Source organism: Salvelinus sp. IW2-2015, linkage group LG36 (assembly GCF_002910315.2).
Source record: "Salvelinus sp. IW2-2015 linkage group LG36, ASM291031v2, whole genome shotgun sequence".
Classification (NCBI taxonomy): Eukaryota; Metazoa; Chordata; class Actinopteri; order Salmoniformes; family Salmonidae; genus Salvelinus; species Salvelinus sp. IW2-2015.
The window spans coordinates 15,199,857-15,209,500 of NC_036875.1; positions in this window are offsets into that span (position 1 = coordinate 15,199,857).

Below are 9,644 nucleotides of genomic sequence, written 5' to 3' on the forward strand. Positions count from 1 at the left end.
ACACTGTAAAATATTTCCAGTAATTTTTACAGTAAATTACTGGCACCACAGTAGCCAGTAAATTACTGTAGATTTACAGGACCTTTACTGAAACACAAATTTACAGCATTACACTGTAACACCTGACTAGAGAAACATGCTGTATTTCTAGAATGTACAGTGCATTATTGGAAGCACAGTGGTTAGTAAACTGTTGCAGATGTCTTGCGGACAACCTTCACTCTATTATTAAATATTTTTGCAGGCTATTCAAGTGTTTTCCATTGCCACCTTTCACTTATTTTTCTCAGTCCCACAGTCATTTTATTTTATTTAACTAGACAAGTCAGTTAAGAACACATTCTTATTTACAATGACAGCCTAGGAACAGTGGGTTAACTGCCAAGTTCAGGGGCAGAATGGCAGATTTTTACCTTGTCAGCTCGGGGATTCAATCTAGCAACCTTTCGGTTACTGGCCCAATGCTCTAACCACTAGGCTACCTGCCATAGTAACAACAACATTCAGAGAACAAATTGTGTTTGGCTACGTATACAATAGTGCCATCAAGATGCTGACAAAAAATACAGGGGACACTTACACTAAAACTCCAAACCATTCTGATAAATCGACAATCTCCAGTGACAGAGCTCTTTTCACAGAACGATAGAGAGAGAGATCTAAGAGAGATGGAAGGAGAGAGAAATGAGAGAGGGAGAGAGGAGAGGACGGGAGAAAGAGAGCAATGGGGAGAGGGACTGGTGGCTGAGAGGAAGCGTAAACGGCAGTAGACCTTAGGGGTAGATGAGAAAAGAGAGCAAGGGGCGAGAGGGACTGGTGCTGAGAGGATAGGTAAACGGGAGGGAGACTGAGGGGGAGATGGATAAAGCAGAGCCAGGAGAGAGGGACTGGTGCTGAGAGGACTAGGTAAACGGGGAGCGGAGACTGACGGGGAGATGGTTATAAGAGAGCATTGGGGAGAGGGACTGGTGCTGAGAGGATAGGTAAACGCGGAGGGGGACTCTGACGGGGGAGATGGATAAAGAGAGCCAGGAAGAGGGGACTGGTGCTGAGAGGATAGGTAAACGGGAGGGAGACTGACGGGAGATAGGATAAAGAGAGCCAAGGAGAGGGACTGGTGCTGAGAGGATAGGTAAACGGGAGGGAGGGACTGAGGGGAGATGGATAAAGAGAGCCAGGGAAGAGGGACTGGTGCTGAGAGGATAGGTAAACGGGAGGGAGACTGAGGGGAGATGGATAAAGAGAGCCAGGAGAGAGGGGACTGGTGCTGAGAGGATAGGTAAACGGAGGGAGACTGACGGGGAGATGGATAAAAGAGAGCCAGGAGAGAGGGACTGTGCTGTAGAGGCATAGGTAAACGGGAGGACGGCTGAGGGGAGATGGATAAAGAGAGCCAGGAGAGAGGGACTGGTGCTGAGCAGGATAGGTAAACGGGAGGAGACCTGAGCGGGAGATGGATAAGAGGCCAAGGAGAGAGGGACTGGTGCTGAGAGGATAGGTAAACGGGAGGGAGACTGAGGGGGAGATGGATAAAGAGAGCCAGGAGAGAGAGATCAAGCTAAAGAGGTGGTTTTCTAATACATAAATAAACTTGCAAGTTGCCCACTTAACTTCAACAACATTCTCATTAACAGTAACATAAACTTTTTCCTTGTGAAGTGTTCTTGTTAATCTGCCTTAGTTGAACTGTTGAACTGCCTTAGGGTCACTTTGAATAAGAACGTCTGCAAAATGACCAAAATGTAAAAATGAACACCTGCAAAGCACATTGCTGGATATTACTCTAATGAGCTCAGTACAGTAAGTGCATTAAACTAAGGTTGATTTTAAAAAACACATCACAGTAATATCAAGTAAAACGTTTCTTTAATCATTATTGGGAATGTTTTAGTTAACGATACATTGTTCAAGGTATTTGGTATTTTGATGTATCTTTAACCATCTCTGGCTAGTGCCAATTACGTTACTGTAAATAAATCGATCTCAGACTTTTTTGTAGAGCGCTCCAAATCTTTTTTACCTGGAATTAGTCCTTTTGGAAGTTTTTCTTCGTAAGCTATTCTCATGATTTTTGTCATTGTTGTTGAACACCCCGCATTTCCTTTGTTTGTTGAAGCACCAAGAACCACCTGAACTCTTATGTTACTATAATATTCACAGTAACTTGCCACCAGCTTCCTGTAAATTAGCGTAACATCAGAGCAACAATACAGTAAAATTAGCCTACTATACTGTAATAAAGTAAATGCAACTGTAATCATAATGTTGGTATTTTACTGTAATTACATATAATTTGTACAAGCAGGTTGGCTGCTTGGTATATGTAGAGTGCAGCATTTTTATGAATATTCTGTGTTTTATATTACTTACACTTCTAGAGGCCTAAACCATAGCTTCCAAACTGGCCATAATTACAGGGCATAACACTCAAAAAGTAAAGATTTAAGAATTACTGCCAATCTGATCTGTCCCTACACACATTCAATTGTTAAGGCACTACTACCACATATCAGTTCCATTGGTACAGCATTCTCTCTAACGGGTACAACAAACTATAGCCTCTTTCAAGGCACGCCTCAAAATATGTTAATGAGCCAATGATTATTTCCCGGCCAACAACATTTTCCCACAACGCACCATAATTCACAGTACACTGCTCTAAATATACTGCAAAACAGGTAATTCAGTGCTTTACTGTAAAATCATAGTAGCTAACTGTAAATTATTTGCTGTATATTTCCAGCATTTTATTACAGTGTAGGCCTACTAGCCTACTACTAGCCACCTAGCAATTTTATGAAGTTGGCTTTAGCTAGTGCAGATAGGTTCCCAATATCCTAGCTACCGAGAAGCAATTTCAGGCTGTCAATCAAGTTAGAGTAGCTGGCAAGGTTGGTAGCCTTAAGAAAAGCAAGCAATAACTAAATGGACTGAATAAGACTCACATTCCTTTATATCTTTTACCCAGATTTTAGCAGAGATGCAGAGAAGCATATTTAGTTGCTCAAAAAAAGAAACCAGTCAGGACACAGACACCTCAAGAGGTATGCTTAGACATGCAGACATTCTTTTTACATAGAATCAAGCATAATAATTATGTCTCTAAATTGCAGGAAAATGCTGTTTCACCTGCAAAATTCCCCAGCCCCCAGTGGAGTAAAGTACTGAAGTAAAAATACTCTAAAGTGCTATTTAAACATTTTTTTTTGGGGGGGGGGGGTATCTGTACTTTACTTTTTATCTTTTTTACTATTTTACTTCTACTTCACTACATTCCTTGTGAAAATATACTCCATACATTTTCCTTGACACCCAAAAGTACTCGTTACATTTTGAATGCTTAGCAGGACCGGAAAATGGTCCAATTCACACACCAACAGAACATCCCTGGTCATCCCTACTGCTTCTGATCTGGCAGACTCACTAAACACACAGGGCTTCATTGTAAATTATGTCTGAATGTTGGAGTGTGCCTCTATCTGTACATTTAAAAAACAAGAAAATGTTGCCTTCTGGTTTGCTTAATATAAGGAATTTGAAATGATTTCTACTTTTATTTTTACTTTTGATACTTAATCAATTTTAGTAATTACATTTACTTTTGATACTTAAGTATATTTTAAAGCAAATACTTTTATACTTTTACTCAAGTAGAATTTTACTGTGTGACTTTTACTTTTACTTGAGTCATTTTCTATTAAGGGATATTTACTTTTAGTCAAGTATGACAATTGGTTACTTTTCCCACCACTGCTACCCCCCCTTGTGACAAAAAATACAGAGGACACTTACACTAAACTCCAAACCATTCTGATAAATCGACAATGTCCAGTGACAGAGCTCTTTTCACAGAACAAGAGAGAGAGAGAGATCTAAGAGAGATGGAAGGAGAGAGAAATGAGAGCGAGAGAGAGGAGAGGAGAGGGAGGGAGGGAGAAAGAGAGCAAGGTGCTGGTGCTGATAGGTGAATGGGAGGGAGACTGAGGGGGAGATGGATAAAAAGAGAGAGAGACAGAGAGATAAGAGAGAGATAAAGGTAGAGAGGTGGAGGGAGAGAAAGTGCAGGGGAGAGGGACTAGTGCTGGGGGACTGAGAGGAGGAAGAGAGATGAACTATAGGAGGGAGATGGAGAAAGAGTGACAGAGCGAGAGGTCCCACATGCAGCAGGGACTACAGACTACTCTTTGAGGATATTTACACTCCCACGCTGAGTGATTCAGTTGGCAGGCAGGCAGCCAGCCTCTCCAACCACACACACACAGGCCCTGGATCAGCCTCCTTCACACATACACACACACTTTACTAGCAGACACCAGGGATGGGCTCCACCTCGCCCTCTCTCTTTTCCCTTCATATCTTTTCTCCTCCTTCTCTTCCTCTCATTCCCTCTCTCTCCCTTCAGTTATCTTCTTCTCTGTCCCTCTCTCTCTCTCTCCCCCTCCCTCCCTCCCTCCGTCTCTCTCCCCCCTCCTATTTACCTCATGAAACGTTTCCCATGGACAGGAGGCGTTATTTCCGACATGCACTGATAGTCAGACAGACTCAATGTTGATTGATGATCAAATGGATCCTGTCAGAGGAAACAACATCCATAACCTGTTGCATCACAGTCCATTGATATCAGAATCATCTGTCGGTCATTGGGTTGTGTGACATTAGAATATGAGTCTTATTATACAAATACATTCACAAAAAATCAGAATGAAGTAGCCTTGGTTCTATCCGACTTTAGCAGCCAGAGATGAAACATAAACAGGGTTCTCAATGTTCAATTTTAGTTTGGAGGGGAAAGAGAGAGAGGGGTGACTAGATGGGGGAAATAGAGACACATAGAGAGTGATAGCGGGAAGTACATTTAAAACTCTTAATCTTCCTCGGTATCAGAAGCTATTTTTAGGAAGTAGGCCAGCTCCAGCTAACAGCCTAGGGAAGACATGACGGAACTCTTTGTTTCTCTCATCCCTGAAAAAAAAACATGCAGAGCAGAGCTTTGAAACAGAAAAACGCACACACACTGCCAAACGTGTGGCTCTTCTTTCAACAATAGGAAAAACTGGCCAACGGTGAAACAAAATATTGTAACATGTTTTTTTCTGGAAGACTTGCACACCATCAGATCTGAGACATAAGTAGCCATTGGGTATGGGCACCGCAGAGTCCAATTTATCGAGACATAGAGAGAGAAGAGACAGAGAGAGAGAGACGAGAGAGACGAGAGAGAGAGAGAGAGAAGAGAGAGAAGAGAGAGAGAGAGAGGAGCGAGAGGAGAGGAAGAGAGAGAGGAGAGAGGAGAGAGAAGAAGAGAGAGAGAGAGAAGAGAGGAGAGAGAGAGAGAGAAGGAGAGAGAGAAGAGACAGGAGAGAGAGAGAGAGAGAGAGGAGAGGAGAGAGAGAGAGAGAGAGAGAGAGAGAGAGAGAGAGAGAGAGAGAGAGGAGAGAGAGAGAGAGATGCAGAGAGAGAGACAGAACAGAGGGGAGAAGAAGATACCGAGGTTTTTTGCTAGGTTAGTTGTTTTATATCTTATTGTATGGTATTTTTTCACATGTATTTTTAGGATTGTAGGTGACTCTTACTTTTTATTTAGTAGAAACCTCATCCTTCCCCATCCAGGTTATTTCTTATTAAATGGTTTATTCATATTTCTGATTCATTTTTAATCCTTCAGTCTTCTCTCTTCATGTAACTCTAAAAATCCTGTTCCTTATTAGATATGAGTTAAAGCAACAGTGGAGCTCATTATGCCACAGTAACAGAATAAAATTAAATGTAATATAATCCACTGTTGTGGGTGACTCTCTCTCTCTCTCTCTATATATATATATATATATATATATATATAAAGTGAAACCGATGCATTTACCTACAGCGTGACATTTAGTACATTACCATTCTCTGACATTAGTATGGCAGCCATGATTTGAACCAGCGACCCTCCAATCTAGACCAGGGGTGGCCAACATTCCTCCTGAGGAGGAAAGCAGGCTGGAGTCCTGCTTTAAAAAACCTGATTCTACTAATCATCGAACCCGGGCCATGATTATCTGAATGTGTTCGAGCAGGGCTGACGCAAAAACCTGCAAATTCAGTGTGAATGCTGTCTGCGACGCCACATTGGTTCTGATTCTGATTCTCCTCCGCCACAGAGTGTAGACCATAATCCACTTTCACATGCGTGCACTGCCTTTTGTATCGTTACAACCGGCGAACAGGAATTCGCATATTTATGCTTTTAATCTAATTTTCATCCCATTTTCTGCCAATTGGATGAGGGTGTCATCATTTAAGGTTCTCTGTTTTTATTTCCCTTTTCCTCTTGTATCTACACACTGAGCTGTCTTTATTTCTTTTCTATTATTTCTTTTCTAGTTTAGGCAGTGATCGTCATTAGTCAAACTCAGTTTTGTTTAAAGACTAATGCCTAGACTTTAGCTCAATGGGCTAACACGGCCTTACATCACAAGAATGACCAAGGTTCTATAGTACTGGTCTGGCCTGTAATACAGGTTTAGAGGGATGAATTAATGCGGTTGTGTACTTATTGGAGGTATTCCGTTAGAAAGTCCCGCCGTAAGGTTTAGGTGAAGTTTGGTCTTGATAAGGGCCTTGCAGTGTTTTGTTGCGGTGAATCACATGAGAATGAAAGCCACTTGGGTAAATGAACGTAATCAGATGAACAGCAGAGGAGGCACCGATGAAAGCAGCTTAAAGACGCTAAACACAGAGGCCTGTTTCCTCCTTCACTGGAACAATCGACTACCAGGTATAAGAGGAGAGTGGATGAAGCTTGGTGGTGCGTTAGTTGAGGGGGAGACCTTTTGAAATGCAAATTCCCTGTAGTTTAGTGATGTGGGAGTCTTTTAACCTATAGTAGAATGCAGTGTTGTAAAGCAACAAGAAGAAGGGTCATTAAGGTAACGTGATAGACAGAAGAACCAAGCCATGTTCTTAATTGGTCTGTATCTATTTCTTCCTGTGTCACTATGATATAAATGACAAGTCTGCTTTTAATCAACTCTAGGTGGAAATTATGTACCAATTGGGGGAAATTAAGCCTACACAAGAAAACATTGTGGTCGTAGAATACAATATAAGACTTCAATAAGAACTCAAGAAGGAGTTATTCTAACTATCTTGTAGGCAGTTGCAGCATGCTCTCATTTTTTCACCTGTGTGAATGTGATAATTTGTGTCTGGAAGGAAAAATGTATTCTCTTTACTTCCTGGTTTAGCTGTTAATAAGGATAACGATCATTTCGGGACATATTTGCTTCACTTTGATTGTCCTCAATGCCCTACGTGAAAGTCAAAATAGTGTCAATTAACACATTAATTTAATATCAAAACTTTTGTAGAGAGAGAGAGAGAAACGCACGCACGCACGCACACACACCTAACCCTAATTCTAACCCTAAACCTAACCCCTAAACCTAAAATAGCCTTTTTAAAAGTGAGGACCTGCAAAATGTCCTCACTTCTCAGATTTTTTGTTGATTTACTATTCTTGTGAGGACTCTGGTACTCACAAGTATAGTAAAACATGTACGCACACGCACACAGCCAGAGGTGATGCCTGGTACAGTAGAGAGAAGCAACAGCCAGGCTGTATCGATGGCTATTCCTCAAGGACAGGTAGACCCTGCGCTCCCTACGCCCATGCACTCCACACTGCAGCCTGCAGCCCCAGCCGTCCCCCACGCTTCTGGCTCACCTCTCCCTGACCCCCCTCTCCCAGTTTCCCAGTCTCCCTGGGCAGGCCTGGCAATTACCCATAGTTCCCCTGCCTACTCTCAATCTCTCTCTCTCTCTGTGTTTCTCTCTCTGTCGCTTTTTCTTTCGCTCTCTGTCTGTCTCTCTCTCTCTCCCAGACAAAAAACAACGTTTGTTTATGTACTAGCATTCAGTGTAGATATTTAACACATTTAATGCAAAATGCAGTTATGTGTGGCTTGATAATTGGCTCTTTTTTCAATAGTCTATAACAGCTTCCACCATTCCAGCTCTTCCTCTCCTCCCTCCTCTCTCCTAGGTCTGTACTGCAGTATTTCAGGCCTTGGGTGGGCAGCGGCAACTTTCCCCAATTACACTAACTCCTCCTCCTCAAGGCCTGGGCAGGGCCAGCCAGCCCCTGACTCTGGGATGAAACACACCCACGCAACACAAAACAAGTGAGCCGGGCTCATTCAAACACACACACACACACCACACACACACAACACACACACACACACACACACAACACACACACACCACACACACACACCCACACACACACACACACACAACACACACACACACACACACACCACACACACACACACACACACACACCCACACACAACACACACACACACACACACACCTCTGAGCTGGGCTTCTCTATTCAATCCCCTTTTAAGACACACACAACCATACACCACAAAGTCAAGCCTCACTCTCTGTATCTTAAGGACACGCACACACAACCACAAGCCTCTCTCTCTCTTACTCACTCCCTCACTCAGTCACTCACACATATGCACACAGAGACACACATCCACATTCATACTCCCACATGCTTGTAGACATGCCCCACACCCTCTCCATCTCTTTCTCCCTCCATCTCTCTCCCTCCCTCCCTCACTCTCTCTATCCCAGCTGCCAGAGACCCTGTTAATCTACTGGCCCGTCTCCCCATCAGCCAAGTCCTCCTCGCCTTCCTTATTACAAAACCCCCGCACACACACCTACACACACTGGCAGGGTCTGTGTGTGTGTATGTGTCAATGAGTGGGAGGTGAACGGCAGTGTGTGTGACTGGGTGTGACTGAGTGAGAAAACACTAAGTTTGTTTTAAAGCGGGCATTGGATCTTTGTGTGTGTGTGCGTGTGCGTGTGTGTGTGTGCACGCGTGTGTGCGTGCGTGTGTGTGTGTTTGTGTTTGTGTTCATGGTGCAAACGGGACTGAGGGCATATGCACCATATGTCTATGAGTGTGATATATGTGACAGAATTGTAGGGAATTTTTGTGCTTGCAAGCAGCACATCTGTGGGAGTGTGTAGGTCTCAGTTTATGTGTGTAATGTGTGCAAGCGTGGGCAGGTATGTACGTACACAGAAGTGTTGTTATGTATGTGTGTGTGGGTAGATGACTGGTTCACATGGGTGTTTAGTGAAGGGTGTGAATGTCTTTGCGAGTGCATGTATGTGCAAGCGTGGGCAGATCCTTGCGCCTGGGTGTGTATTGTGTGTGTGTGTGTGCGGGTGGGGGTGTCTGGCATCCAAAGATAAGAGTGCTGGGGACTTGGAACAATCTAAGTGTCATTCCCAGCTCTCCCAGCTAACTTTCCCATAGCCGCTCAGTCAGGGTCAGAGGGTTCTCATCTGCTCTGGTGAATACTAGTTTCCACCAGGGAAAGAACTGCACTTTAAAGGGGAAATCTGGAGTTGCTACGTCCATTTTTGGACTACATATTTACCCATTGATGCTTGAAGAATATAACTTTTGAATGCCTTAGAATGAGCTTAGTTCAACTATCACACCACATCAGAACCCAAAATATAAGCTTGTTTTACTCGGTTTATAAATATTGTAAATGTAAACAAACATTATTTAGCCTCAAAAACAAACTATGTTAAAACTATAATTGTGTTATCATGGTCAGTCC